General features: G+C 55.1%; 1 long non-coding RNA gene across 1 annotated transcript in view; it reads right to left on the reverse strand.

The window, feature by feature from the left end:
* Positions 1-13,093: 13,093 nt before the first annotated feature.
* LOC140384846 (uncharacterized) overlaps positions 13,094-15,869 on the reverse strand; it is a 409,015-nt gene continuing 406,239 nt past the window's right edge. The window contains exon 5 of the long non-coding RNA XR_011933169.1: positions 13,094-13,149. This is a non-coding gene — a long non-coding RNA (uncharacterized lncRNA). The remainder of the gene's footprint in view (positions 13,150-15,869) is intronic.

The following is a 15,869-nucleotide window of genomic DNA, read 5'->3' on the forward strand; positions in this document are numbered from 1 at the left end:
CAGGTGAACTCCATGATACACTTTGGGGTTCTCTAAACCCTGGTCCATAACACTTGGGGAAACACAGTAGTGAATCTGCACAGAGCGATGATGCAAATGACATTGGTGTTGGTCGAAGAACAAATATTGACTAAGGCTCTAGGAGAGCTGGGTTGCTCTTCTTCAAATGTTGCCATTTGATCTTTTCCATCTTGGAGGATGGAACCTTATTTTAAACTGGCTCCTGAAAATCAACGCAACGAACAAGGTTTCAATCCCTGTGGCTACATTGAAGTGCCAGCCTAGATTAGGTGTTTAAGTCTCTGGCGTCTGGTTGGAACCAATAAAATTCTGACTGTAAAATGAGACTGAATTAGAATTTAGTTAATTATTGAATTGTAGGATTTCTTTGATTCTTACTTCACTTCTTAAACTTCGTCTACCCTATATCCTCATTTCTTTGATTTCCTTCAACAATGAATTCTATTGCCTGACAACTTTTACCTAGTCTTCAGTTCCACATTGCAATGATTCTGAGAGATTTGCATTAGTCTGCTATTATCTTTCATGTAATAGCTCACTTCCAAGTCGAATAAAATTTATTTTCTTTTGGTGGCATCCATACTATTCTCAGCCGTTGTCAGTTTCTGCTCTGTTCTCTCTCAAGCCACAATCCTTTGGTTAATTAAGTCAGCCTTTGTCCAATCACGAAAACATTGGGCGCGACACAGCTGGTAAATGCCGGGAGAGGCCTTCACCAGGTTTCTGGACAACTGTTGGAAGCCCCCTGGATGGTCAGGGCAAGGAGGCCCACTGGCTCTTCCCAAGCAACCGGGCAGCTTGGCACTACCAGGCTGGCACTGTGGCGCAGCCACCTTGGCACTGCAAACGTGCCTGGGTGGCACTGCCAGGAGTACTGCCAGGGTGCCAGGTGGAAGTGCCAGGGTGCTTGGATGCCAGGATGGCACTGCCAAGGGTCAGGGCTTGAGGGGGGCCATGCCCATGAAAGGAGGGGGTATTAAGGGTAGGGGTGTGAAGTGCAGGTATGAAGGGGCCTCCAGAAGATTGGGGGATGAAGGGCTGGCATCCTGAAAGGGGGGACCCGAAAAAGGGCGTTGGAAGACCTGAAAAAGGGGGTGCCTTTAGCGACCCCTTAACAGGGTGTCCTCGCTTGGGAGTGTGTGGGGTAATAGTCATGGGTGGACGTGCCATTGCCTGTGGGGAGGGGGCATGTGCGGGAACCTCAAACTCACTTCGAGACCGGGACATCCTTTCAAAACGGTGGCCCGATCTCTGAGAAGCTGATCTGGCCAGCAAGTTCAGTGTCCCAGTGATAAAAAAAATTTGAAGCGTGGGCTAACGGTATCACAAGTGGATAACATTGTGGCTTCACAGCGCCAGCATCCCAGGTTCAATTCCCCGCTGGGTCACTGTGTGGAGTCTGCACGTTCTCCCAATGTCTGCGAGGGTTTCCTCCGGGTACTCCGATTTCCTCCCACAGCCCAAAGACTTGCAGGTTAAGTTGATTGGCCAAGATAAATTGTCCTTAGTGACCAAAAAGATTAGGAGGGGGTTATTGGCTTATGGGGATAGGGTAGAAGTGAGGGCTTAAGTGGGTCGGTGCAGACTCGATGGGCCGAATGGCCTCCTTCTGCACTGTATGTTCTATGTTCTAACCCGGAGAGATACTCCCAGGGCCCGAAAAAGTGACAAAGGGCGTGATCTAACCAAATTGGAACAGGGTCAGCCTTTGTTCAATCACAGCAACCTTGGACACAACACAGCTGGTAGATTGTGGGCTGGACCCAGTTTTGCATGGTTCAGTGAGTTTGAGAACCCACATAACCACACCAATGCCGGATTTAACCATCTCCCGGCATCTATCGGCCTGCCCAGGGAGACCCCAGTTGGGTGCCAATTAGTACTGGTCCACGCAAATCTGGACCAGGCAGAACAGCGCCTGGGGAATCTCCCAGGCCATTGGAGGCCCCTGGATGGTCAGGGTCAGGGCAGGGAGGCCCACTGGCTCTTCCACAAGCAATCGGACAGCTTGGCACTGCCAGGCTGGCACTGTGGCACAGCCACCCTGGCACTGCAAACGTGCCTGGGTGGCACTGCGAGGAGTACTGCCTGGTGGCAGTGCCAGGGTGCCTGGATGCCAGCGTAGCACTGCCAAGGGTCAGGGCTTGAGGGGGGCCATGCATGTGAAAGGAGGGGGTATTAAGGGTGGGGGATGTGAAGGGTGGGTATGAAGGGCCTCCAGAAGATTGGGGATGAAGAGTGGCGTCCTGGAAGGGGGGACCTGAAAAGGGGCATTGGAAGGCCTGAAAAGTGACCTCATAATAGGGTGTCCTCACTTGGGTGGGGTAGGGTAATGGACATGTTTGGGCGTGACATTGCCTGTGTGTGTGTGTGTGGGGGGGGGGGGGGGGGGGCAGGCATGTGGGGGACCCTCAAGACCCTTTCAAAATGTTGGCCCGATCTCTGAGGAGCTGATCTGCCAGCAATTTCAGGTCCCAGTAATTAAAAAAATTTGAAGTGTGGGCTAACCCCGAGAGAAACTCCCAGGGCCCGAAAAAGTGACAACGGGCGTGATCTAACCAAATTGGAACAGAGTCCCCGGACTAACGCAATTAGCCGGTGTTCCCAGGTATTTGCAGCGCCGAAAAATACCACATTATCTATCGGGACTCTGTTTCAATTTGGGGCCTCAGCGGGGAACTCACCGACGAGGTCGCACTTAGTCCCTTTGCCTGCACTGAGGACACTGCTCGCTGGAACTCCTCAGTGCAGGAGATCTGGACACTATTTTTAACTGGAGTGCTGATCTCTCAACCCTCCTGACCACTGAACCCTCAAAGCCCCTATTCACCTATAAGGCGGTCCTCGAGGCTCCCACGCATCCCACGCACATGCGCAGGGCACTCCTGGGCCCAATCCACAGCATGGAAAAATTGTCAACCTGGCAGTGCCCATGCCAGCTGGCACTGCCAGAGTGCCCAGGTGGCACCAGCGGTGCCTAGGTGCTACCATGCCTAGAGGGCATGTACCTGGGGGCCTCCGATCCCTGAGGAGATCCGCACAAGTGCCATTCCGTCTGGTCCCCATTTGTGGAGACCAGCACTGAACGCTGCTTGCCAAGGTCTCGGAGGCTAAGGGGCTAGATCCCAACGCCGCGGGTAGATCAGGAGAGAGCATATTAGAGTGAGACTCTGGGCAGGATTCACCAACCACCCTGCCGCGTGAGGGGAAGCAGCCCGCCATCGGGATCGACAATGTTCATAAATTTGAATATTCAAATATTCAAATCTTTTTGGCGTTGGGGAGATTCTCTCCACTGAGGTCATGCATAGAGGGAAGCTCTCCACAGGAAAGTTTCCTCGCAAATCGGGGCACCATATTGGAAGGCTACCCCAATCTATCTTTTCCCCACCCCCCACCCATTTTCAGGCCCCTCCCATGATTGTGTTCCCCCCTCACTCCCCCAACCTTGGAGAGGCCCCCGGGAAAATCCCCTTCATCCCCCCCTCCAAGTGTTAAGGTCTCCCGGGCCCGACTTCTGACACTGCCAGCCTGGTACCCTGGCAGTGCCAGCCTGGGTGGAACTGCCAGCTTGGCATTGCCAGACTGACACCCTGGCAGTGCCAAGAGGCCCAGTTGCTGACGGAGTACCAGGGTACCACCCGGCCTTGTACCCGACCACCTGGATGCCTCCAATAGCCTGGGAGTCCCCCCACATGCTGTTCTGATGGTCCATGTTTGCATGGGGCAGTACTAACCGGCTCCCTGCGAGGTCTCCCAGACGGGCCGGAGGGCCCCGGATGCTGGGTGAATTTGGCATCTGGGTTACGGCTCATTTAAATATTCAAATCTTGATTTCGCCCAGCTAGGGTGAGATCCAGATTGCCCAGCCCAGCGACGCGTGGAGCCCGAATATGGAATCACGTCCGATTCATGTGAGGGTTGCTGAATTGCTCCCTCAGTCTTGCAATCTGCCTACACTCAGCAGATAAATGTGCTTCATCCTCTGGGTCTGAAGGGGCCCACACTGTTCCTTGCTCATTAGGATGATGCAACTCCCTTTGCTGAGCCTGACTCTGACATCACCCTTTTCCCCACCTTTCCTCCTGCCTGTGCGTGGTGATGAAAGCTACGTTAAATGCACCATCCATCTTCCTCACATTCTCCTCTGCTGTAAAAACATGAGTGTCAGCCTCCAATGCTCCTCTTCTTGTTACTGTCTAGTGAGTGACTGCTTTCCAGGGGTTAGTTTCAACACAGGCATTTCATCACAACAAAGTTCCTTGACAGTGCTTAAGATCACAGTAGACACTCGCCTCCAGCACATCCAGTGGCCTTCTGTAGTTTGTCCAATAGCTCACTTGGTTTTGCATTTGTTCTTGCTCTGGGGAATTTCCACAATTCAGCCAATCTTAATTCATTCCATCAAGTTACATCAAGGTTCATTGAGTGGACAGGTCAGAAACAGGCCATTCAGCCCAACTAGTCAATGCCAGTGTTTATGCAAATCCCCTCCCACCTCCTTCATTTAACCCTATCAGCATAACCTTCTATTTCTTTCTCTCTGTGTTATTTATCTCAATTATTCCTTGTGGGAACGAGTTCCACATTCTTTGCTCCTGAATTCCTTTTTGGATTTTCTGGCTCTAATATTGGACACATCCACAAGAGGAAACTGGGGCCAGATTTTCATTACCAAGGTGGGTAGCATAAGTTGCAAAATTTTCCAACTTGGCAGCGCGTTTCAGGTCATTACTGCTCGCTGCGTAGAAAAAGCTCTTCCTCCTATTTGCTCTGCATCTATTGCCAACAATATTTAATCTGCGTTCCTTAGACCTTTTACCATTAGTTAATGGGCAATAATTTTCCTTGTCAACCTTATCTAAACCTGTTGTGATTTTGTACCTCTAATAACTCTTCCCATTTGATATTTTCCATCAAGGAGGATGGAACCTTATTTTAAACTGTCCCCTTGGGCTGGATTCTCCACTGGCGCGATTCTCCGTTGCGCCAGCAGCTCACCCACACCCGGGGTTTTCCCGACGGCTTGGGGCTGCCCACAATGGGAAACCCCATTGGCTGGCTGGTGAGATGGAGAATCCCGCTGCCGGCGGGGGCGCACCTCAGCAGAAAACCGGTGTGGCGGGATGGAGAATCCCCACATCACTAACAATGTTTCAATCCCTGTGTGCTACATTGAAGTGCCAGCCTAGATTAGCGGCGGGATTCTCCATTTCTAAGTGTTGACACCAACGCAGAATTCGTGGACTTTCACAACATCAAAACTGGCGCTACACCTGGACGGATGCCGCTACTGTTAAGGGGCTAACACTGGCGCCACATAGAACACGATCGATTTGAATGAGAAACGATGCCAGATTTGCAGGTTCTTCGATTGGAACTCAGGAGGCTGACAAGCTGCAGCCGCATATACACACTTCACTTCCCACACACCATCCCAGCCAACAAGATGGCAGTAAAACGTGGTGCCCCGCGTTTCGCAGACGCCAAGCTGGAGACCCTCCTGGATGCCTAGGAGGAGAGGAGGATGACGCTGTACCTCGGCCTGGGAAGGAGGCTGCCGGTGTTCGGCGTGCCTGGGCGCAGGTGGCAGAGGCGGTCAATGCCGTGGCAACGTAGTCCGGACCGGCCAGCAGTGCCGAAAAAAACTGATCGACCGACTCAGGGCGGCCAGGGTGAGTCGACACCACTGAGCCCCTGGCACCAACCCCCATCCCACACACCCATAACCCTACCCCCACAGCCTGGCGGACGGCCGAAACCCCCACCCTGCCCCACATGCTGGTACACATACCGGCCCGCCATGGCTGGGTGCCCTGGCCACTGAGGCTACCTGCTGCCCTCACACCCCCCAGCATAATCATGTGCCTTGTCTTGTGTCTTACAGGACCTGCTGGTGATGGGGCTAGTCCATCTGGCATTCCTCACCCCCAGCCAGTGCTACAGCCGGGGCCGCCCGTGAACTGGGATGTGACGAAGAGAGCAACTTGGACGCCAGCCCTCTGCCCGAGACGCAGGAGATCCCGGAGCTCGGGTTGGAGGATGACAGTGATTTTCCATCACAGCTATCTCCAACACCCTCTACTATCCCAGAGACACTCTCCGTGGTTGGGCATGTTCGTGAAGAGGCTCCTGGGACTATCTGGTGCTCACCACATGGCTACTCCGGTACAGCAGGCGGAGGTAGGAACACCTGAGGGGCCGAATGGTCAGAGTGCAGGTCTACCCGAGGAACTAGCTGCCGTCCAGATGGGTTTCGGGCTTCTGGAACAGGCAGTCCCATCGATTGTGGAGATACAGTCGCAGAGCCATGGACTACATGAGAGGTTATCAGCGAGGATCCAGTACCTGCAGGTGAAGTTCGAGGAGACCAACCGCGTACAGCGGCAGAAGGCGATGCCAACCATGCGTGTTACCCAAGCCAACACCGCACGGGTGGCATCCATGGTGGAGGCACTGGGGCCGATGGCCCTGGCTATGGATCAGCATGCCAAGGCCTGGGGAATTCTGTGCAGTCACTGGCCAAGACCCAGGGCAGGGTTGCCGTTGATGTGTTAGGCCGGTCGGTTCGGTGTGGACTGCACTTGATGCGGCGATGCGAGAAACAGACCTCTAACACTGTAGAAGATCCAACACGGTTTTATTGAACGATAGAACTAACATACATATTTAACTGTGGGTCGACACTATACTGAACTGACTGGAGACCTTATACTAGCCTGACCAGACTTACTAACTACCACATGGTGTTTGCACTGTGCTAGCTCGTGGACTCTGACTGTCTCAGTGGCTGGGTCGCGAGAGAGCGGGAAACCTAGTGCCCTCTGGCTTTTTGGTGGTGGTGTCCTGTCTGGTGATTGGCTGCACTGTGCTGTGTGCTTACTGGTCATCCTGTGTGTTAATCACTGCCTATCTGCACTTCATTATATACATGCGTGGATATTATGACAGCCGTCTCACATTCAAACATGTCCCAGAGCCACCTGGAAATCGCAGTGGCGTTTATGAGCGTGGCCCAGTCACAGCAGGCCATGTCTGGGAAGGTCGGCGGCATTGCTGGCTGTTGTGGCGCAGACACAGGGAGAGGTGGCCCATTCACAGAAGGAGATGGCGCCATCACTGGCTGATGTGAGACAAACCTAGAAGCTGGTGGCATAGTCAATGAGTGATGTGGCGCAGTCCCTGATGGAGATGGTCTATTCCTTGAGCTCCATGGACACGAGCGCGTGGACCCTGGTCGAGACCGGAGTGGGCCTCCAGGACTGGCAGCCTCAGGTATTTACTCCGCTCGCACCACCGACACATGGAGTAGCCCTGGGGCCATCGGGCACCCTGAGGGAGGAAGTGATGGTGCCCATGTGTGGTATTATCAGGTATTGCAGTACCCGAGAGGCCGAAGACCATTGGTTAAACCTAGGAGTTTACCATTGGCTGTTTGGTATGTAGCTCCGCCCTGACAGGCGGGGTATAAGAACCGGTGCCATCCCAGCAGCCCTCATTCTGTACCGAAGCTGCTGGGGAACAGTTCAAGTCTATTACAGCCTTCAGTTATGTTACTACCTCGCCTTTAATCGTAATTGATCGTGCATCAATTTAATAGACTACACTTAAGCTGTAAGGATGGATCTCCGAATCAAGCCGGAGTGTCTACAACTCAGCCCCCACGCAGAGAACTCGGCGGCGATATTTAAGCACTGGCTGGCGTGATTTAAAGGCTACCTCGAGACGGCCGGAGGCACCCCCTCAGGAGAACAGAAACTGCATCTCCTGCACTCAAGGGTAAGCCCTGGCATCTACACCATCATCGAGGAGGCGGAGGACTTTGATGCTGCGATCGAACTGTTAAAAGGACATTATATCCGCCCTGTAAACCAGGTCTACGCACATCACCTGCTTGCAACTAGACGGCAAAGCCCCGGGGAATCGTTGGAGGAGTTCTACCGTGCGCTACTGGTGCTGGGCAGAAACTGTGGCTGCCCGCAAGTTTCGGGGAGTGAGCACACGGAACTCCTAATCTGGGATGCCTTCGTAGCAGGTTTGAGCTCCTCAGAGATCCGCCAAAGACTCTTGGAAAAAGACACCCTGGGACTTAGAGAGGCACGAGCCCTGGCAGGGTCCATGGATGTTGCCTCCAGAAACGCGCAGTCCTATGCGCCCGACCGCGCGGTGGCCCCCTGGGCTGGGTGGCATCCCGCAGCGGCAGGCCAACAGACCTTCCCCGTATCCCCGCAGGCCTGCGCTGTAAGACGGCCCGCTAACTCCGTCGGGCCCCGCTGTTTCTTCTACGGGCAGGCGAAGCACCTCCGCCAGCGCTGCCCGGCCCGCACCTCCACGTGCAAAGGGTGCGGCAAGAAGGGCCATTTTGTGGGGGTCTGCCAGGCACGAGCCGTGGCCGCGGTCTCCAGCGACTCCAGACCGGCGCGGCAACCTTCCCTTCGGGCACCAGGCGGCCAGCACTCACCGCCACCCCCCTATCCTAGGGCCACGTGCGACCCATGGGCGCGGCCATCTTGCCCCTCGGACACCACGCTGGACGGATGGGCGCCACCATTTTGTCCATCCCCGCCACCATTCTGTCCATCCCCGACCACCATGTGCGACCCATGGGAGACGCCATCTTGGATGGGGCCCCAGGCCCCCAGCACGGCCGACTACATGCTGCCCGATCAAAACCCGCAACTACTTCATCTGGCCTCGGTGACTCTGGACCAAAATCGACCTCGGACACTCGCAACAGCAACGATGACGGTCTTCATCAACGGCCACGAGACGTCTTGCCTGATCAACTCTGGAAGCACGGAAAGCTTTATAAACCCCGACACGGTAAGGCGCTGTTCACTTGTTACCCACCCTGTAAACCAAAGAACCCCCCTGGCCTCCAGGTCACACTCGGTGGAGATAAAGGGGTTCTGCCTGGCAAACCTCACAGTCCAAGGAAGGAAATTCAACAAGTTCCGCCTTTATGTCCTGGCGCACCTCTGCGCGGCTACACTCCTGGGGTTGGACTTCCAATATAACTTGCAAAGCCTGACCTTCAAATTTGGCGGCCCTATACCCCCCCTTACTGTCTGCGGTCTCGCGACCCTTAAGGTCGACCCGCCTTCCCTGTTTGCGAACCTCACTCTGGATTGCAAAGTCGTCGCCACCAGGAGCAGACGGTACAGTGCCCAGGACCGGATCTTCATCAGGTCAGAGGTCCAAAGGCTACTGAGGGAAGGGGTCATTGAAGCTAGCAACAGTCCCTGGAGAGCTCAAGTAGTGGTGGTAAAGACCGGGGAGAAACATAGGATGGTCATTGACTACAGTCAGACCATCAACAAGTTTACGCAGCTGGATGCGTACCCTCTCCCCGCATATCCGACCTGGTAAACAGGATCACGCAATACAAGGTCTTATCCACGGTGGATCTCAAGTCCGCCTACCATCAGCTACCCCCTCCGTACTAGTGACCGCAAATACACTGCCTTCGAAGCAGATGGGCGGCTATATCAATTTTTAAGGGTTCCCTTTGGTGTCACTAACGGGGTCTCGGTCTTCCAACGCGAGATGAACCGAATGGTTGACCGGTACGGCTTACGCGCAATGTTCCAGTATCTTGATAACGTCACCATCTGCGGCCATGACCAGCAGGACCATGACACCAACCTCTGGAAATTTCTCCAGACCGTGAAAATCCTTAACTTAACGTACAATAAGGATAAATGCGTGTTTAGAACCGACCGCCTAGCCATCCTCGGCTACGTAGTGCGAAATGGAGTTGTAGGCCCCGACCCTGAACGCATGCGCCCCTTATGGAATTCCCCCATCCCTCATTGCCCCAAGGCCCTGAAGCGCTGCCTCGGGTTTTTCAGTCATTACGCCCAGTGGGTCCCTAACTACGCAGACAAAGCCCGACCCCTAATCCAGTCCACAACCTTCCCCCTGTCGACAGAGGCCCGCCAGGCCTTCAGCCGCATCAAAGCAGACATTGCAAAGGCCACGATGCGCGCCATCGACGGGTCCCTCCCCTTCCAGGTCGAGAGCGATGCGTCCGATGTAGCTCTGGCCGCCACCCTCAACCAAGCGGGCAGACCCATGGCCTTCTTCTCCCGTACCCTCCATGCTTCCGAAATCCGCCACTCCTCGGTCGCAAAAGAGGCACAAGCCATAGTAGAAGCTGTGCGACATTGGAGGCATTACCTGCCGGCAGGAGATTCACTCTCCTCAATGACCAACGGTCGGTGGCGTTCATGTTTGATAATGCACAGTGGAGCAAGATAAAAAATAAGATCTTGCGGTGGAGGATAGAACTCTCCACCTATAACTACGAGATCTTGTACCGTCCTGGACCGCCTCCGAGCCCTCCACGAGGACCTCTGCCACCCGGGGGTCACTCGTTTTTTCCACTTCATTAAGACCCGCAACCTGCCCTACTCCATCGAGGAGGTCAGGACAGTCACCAGGGACTGCCAAATCTGCGCGAGTGCAAACCGCACTTCTACCAGCCAGAGAGGGCGCACATGATAAAGGCTTTCCGTCCCTTTGAACGTTTCAGCATGGACTTCAAAGGCCCCCTCCCCTCCACCGACCGCAACACGTACTTCCTGAACATGATTGACGAGTACTCCCGTTTCCCATTCGCCATCCCCTGCCCAGACATGACCGCAACCACCGTCATCAAGGCCCTCCATAGCATCTTTGCATTGTTCGGTTTCCCCGCTTACATACACAGTGATGGGGGTCCTCCTTTATGAGCGACGAACTGCGTCAATTCCTGCTCAACAGGGGCATCGCCTCAAGCAGGACGACCAGTTACAACCCCCGGGGAAATGGGCAGGTAGAGAGGGAGAACGGAACGGTCTGGAAGACCGTCCGACTGGCCCTACGGTCCAGGGACCTAGTCTCTCGCTGGCAAGAAGTCCTCCTGGAGGCCCTCCACGCCATCCGGTCTCTGTTCTGTACAACTACCAACCAGACACCTTTTGAACGTCTCCTTGTCTTCCCCAGGAAGTCCTCCTCCGGGACCTCGCTCCCAACCTGGCTAGCAACACCCGGACCCATCCTGCTTCGGAAGCACGTGCGGGCACACAAGTCGGACCCGTTGGTCGAGAGTGTCCACCTGCTGCACGCTAACCCCCAGTACGCCTACGTGGCGTTCCCTGACGGCGGGCAAGATACAGTCTCCCTTCGGAACCTGGCGCCCGCCGGAACCCCACGCGCACCCGAACCATTACTACCCCCCCTCCTTCCACAGCACCTCACAGGAGGGTCAGTCCTCCCGCCGCTCCTGCCTAGCCCCTCCCACCCACTGACGCCCCCTACAGGCGCCCCCCTCTCGTGTCAACCGTTTGCCCCACCAGCGCCGTCTAGGGGTGACAAAGCTGCCATGGAGGCCGAAGCCACGCTCCCGGAGTCGCAGATGCCCGGACCCCCACCAGAATCACTACCGAGGCTCAGACGATCCAGGAGGACGACCAGGCCACCCGACCGACTGATTGCTTCACTGTAACTGTAACTGTAAATGAACACTGAATGTATATATCTTCCACGCTTGTAAATATTATCGACAACTCTGTAAGGAGGTATCACGGTACCTCCATATCTGATCATACCATGTTAGATGCGATTGTAACCACTGGCCACCACCCCCGCCGGACTCTTTTTTAACAGGGGGTGAATGTGGTATTAGGTATTGCAGTACACGAGAGGCTGAAGACCATTGGTTAAACCTAGGAGTTTACCTTTGGCTGTTTGGTATGTAGTTCCGCCCTGACAGGCGGGGTATAAGAACCGGTGCCGCCCCAGCAGCCCTCATTCTGTACCGAAGCTGCTGGGGAACAGTTCTAGTCTATTACAGCCTTCAGTTATGTTACTACCTCGTCTTTAATCGGAATTGATCGTGCATCACCGTGCCAGTGCAGGAACACTCGGTACCTCGGATTCGCCTCCCCTCCTGTCCCTGGTGCATCTGGTGGGCAGTGGGCAGAACAGGGTGGCACCATGCCACCGGGGACACCCGAGCAGCAGCCGGGCCCCTCCAGGCCCAGTTGTCCTAGCCGACGGCCTCCAACGGGGACCCAGGTCACAGGGCAGGAATCACAGCAGGCTGCCTACCCCACTGCTGTACCATCTGGGGAACCACCAAGATGTAGCTTCTGGGACTCTAAGACCAGGAAGTTAGACAGTAGTTGAGTTGGCAAGGGTGCAGGGCACAGTTTAGTTATAATAAATAATAATCTTTAAAAAAAAAAATTTAGAGTACCCAATTCATTTTTTCCAATTAAGGGGCAATTTAGCGTGGCCAATCCACCTACCCTTTGGGTACATCTTTGGGTTGTGGGGGTGAAACCCACGCAAACACGGGGAGAATGTGCAAACTCCACACGGACAGTGACCCAGAGCCGGGATTCGAACCTGGGACCTCGGCGCCGTGAGGCAACAGGGCTAACCCGTTGTGCCACCGTGCTGCCTTAATAAATAATAATCTTTATTGTCACAAGTAGGCATACAACACTGCAATGAAGTTACTGTGAAAAGTATAGGGGCTAGGGCACAAATCTGTATTTTCATTGTCACATTAAACACCTGTTGCCACTATTACAACCTGCCCCGGTGCTCTGTCCAATGGGTGTGAGGGGTGGGTGGGATGGTCTGGGATGGCTGGGGGTGGGGGGAGGGAATGGGCGGACTTTGGGGGAGCATTGGGTGGCGAGGGCTCCACACCCTTCCCCGCCCCCGACCGTCCCCACATGGATTTGATGGGTCTGTGATGGAATGGCCAGCTTGTATGCAGGGGATCACCCAGGTGGATGGTAGAAAGTGCTAGCGTGGGCAGGAGTCAGACATTGACAAACGATGTGGAGCACCAGAGCTCATCGCAGAGTGGGTTGACATCTTCCTCCACCCCATGGATCAGACCCGCTGTTACTGCCAACCCAGGGCCTCCACCCCGTAGTGCGGCATGGATCATGGAGGGGGTTGCAGGCGGGGGGTGGCCGGGGGGGAGGGGGGGATGAGGTGTGTGGGGGTGGAATGCAGTGTCAGTGCCCCTGGCCAGTCCCTAGAATCCTGATGTTTGAAAATTAGATCACTCACCATCACAGCCTACGTCATACTGGGACCGTCGACAAATTCTCTTGCATTTATGCTCTGTAGAAAAAGGAAATCTGTTAATATTGGAAATCAGTACAATTTATTTTTGTTCAGTGACTGTGATGCCTACAAAATCATCTATTTTTGATGCTTGTATAGCTGCTGTGGCCTGACAACATTTGTTCTTTAACAACAGTGGTGTTTTTAAAACTGCCTTGTTGGTTACTTAAAGAGCATATCAACTATATTCCCCCTCTCTGTGAAGCAATCCACTCAGTCCCATTCCCCCACTCCATCCCTGTGTCTACAAGTTTGTTTCCTTTACGTCCCATCTAGTTTTCATTCAAATAATTGATCACCTCTGTTTCCAGCACCATGACGGGCGTTTCAGGTCATTACTGCTCGCTGCGTCGAAAAAGCTCTTCCTCCTATTTGCTCTGCTTCTGTTGCCAAAAACATTTAATCTGTGTTCCTTATACCTTGTACCATTAGTTAATGTGCATAGACTTTCCTTGTTAACCTTATCTAAACCGGTTGTGATTTTTGATGCGACCATCAATTCACTTGAGACGGGAGTAGAAGTAAACTGTGGCTTTAATCAACTTAGAACAGCGCCTGCCTAGGACTGATCCAATACTGAGACCCGCCTACAGGTCGACTGCTCTTTATACCTCCCTTCAAGGGGAAGAGCCATGGGCGGAGCCCATACAGGCCCCAACATGTTCCCCTATGGAGAATGCCATACAATGGCCCATAGGAGGAGCCCACAAGGGTAACCCCATAGCACAGATACAAATACAAGGGCAACAGCACAGATACAAATACAATGGTGGATTATTGGCATAATACATTCACCACAATTTTGTACCTCGAACAACTCTCCCCATTTGATATTTTCCATCAAGGAGGATGGAACTTGATTTTAAACTGTCCCCGAACTGGATTCTCCACTGGCGGGTTTCTCCGCCGCGCCGGCAGTTCACCCACTCCCAAGGCTCAGGAGAAATGGGAGAGCAGCCATGGGCCATCATCCCAAAGCTACACCAGTACCAGGACAGGGAAAAGTTCCTGAGTTGGGCAAGGCACACAAGGTCCTGTAAGTAGGAGGGATATTCGATTCGTGTGTACCAAAATATTGGGGCAGACCTGGCCTAGCACCGGGCTGAATTCATTGCAGCCAAGGCAGCCCTATACAAAAACAAGGGCTGGATTCTCCCAAAATGAGAGTATTGGCTGGATTCCCCGATAATGAGACTCAGTGTTGATGGCGTCGTGAAAATGGTGGGGCGGGATTCTCCGCGAACCAGCGGGGCGGGCAACTCCGGCGCGAAGGAATGGCATGAAGCACCTCGGCATCGGGCCGCTCCAAAGGTACGGAAGTGGCTTGGCGCCACGCCAACCGGCGCCGAAGGGCCTCCACCGGTCGGCGCGAGTTGGCGCATGCGCGGGAGTGCCAGCGGCGTCATCCCAGCTCATGTGCTGCGGCTTCATCTCCGCGTCGCCCATCACGGACTGTTACAGCGGCCGACGTGGAGGAATAGAGTACCACCAGGGCACAGGCCCGCCCGTGGATCGGTGGGCTCCGGTCGCGGGCCAGCCACCGTGGGGGCACCTCCCGGGGCCAGACCCCCCCCCCCCCACCCCCCCGTGCCCCCCCGAGGACCCCGGAGGCCGCCTGCGGAGCCAGGTCCCGCCGGTAAGTACCTGTTGTAATTTACGCCTGTAGGGCCGGCCGTAAACGGGCGGCCACTCGGCTCATTGCGAGCCTGAGAATCGCCGGGGAGGCCGCTGATAGCGGCCGCCGACCGGCGCGGCATGATTCCCGACCCTGCCAAATCCCCGGGATTCACGCTGCCTCCCGTCGATTCTCCGACCCGGTGGAGGGTTGGAGAATCCCGCCCGTGGAGTTTCACGGCGGCGTTATTGGGCCTCCAGGTGGAGCCATTCAACGGCCCACAAGGGGCTAGCACGGGTGGAAAGTGAAGCACCCGGGGAGCGGCCGCCGATACTCGGGGTCCGCCATTGACAGGACGCCGCGGCTGCTCATAACCATTCTTCCTCCCGCAAACACAGCGTTGCAGGCAAGATGGCTGCTAGAAGAGCAGCTGCACAATTTATGGACGGCGAGTATGAGGCCCCCCACTGGACGTCGTGGAGGGGAGGAGGTTGATACTGTACTCTGGGCCGTGGCAGAGGTCGGCTGGCGCCATTGTTCGGCGTGCCTGGGCGGAGATGGCAGACGTTGTTGGGGCGGTGGCCCGGACTGCAGATCAGTACAGAAAGTAGCTGCGCGGCCTCCTCAGGGCAGCTAGGGTGAGTACCCAGCAGTGTTTCCCTGGCATCAACCACCCTAGCCCCCCACACACGTGACCTGCCCCCCCCCCACCCCACCCAGGGGGACGGCACCACCCCACCCTGACCCACATGACTGCACCCACCCATGCCCATCGCAAATACCGTGTACCCTGTGCACCAATGCCATCAGAGACCCAACCCCTGGGCTGCATGCGTCCGACTGTCTAACACTGTTGCTGTTTGTGTTTGCGCCCCGCCGCCCCCAGGAAATTTCCAAGAATAACCGCCAGAAGCGGGAGAATACCAGAGGGGGACCAACAGAACTGCCTCCCCTCACCGTGCCCGAGCAGAGGTCAGTGGACATCGTTGGTGAGCGGGAGGCGCTGACGCGGAGGTTGGAGGCAGGCCAACAAGTGAGACCCCCTGACTGCTCGCGGCTTCTCATGACACATGTGTGCACACCCCACCCCCCTCACCCCAGC

The sequence above is a fragment of the Scyliorhinus torazame genome, chromosome 10 (assembly GCF_047496885.1).
Source record: "Scyliorhinus torazame isolate Kashiwa2021f chromosome 10, sScyTor2.1, whole genome shotgun sequence".
Taxonomy (NCBI): domain Eukaryota; kingdom Metazoa; phylum Chordata; class Chondrichthyes; order Carcharhiniformes; family Scyliorhinidae; genus Scyliorhinus; species Scyliorhinus torazame.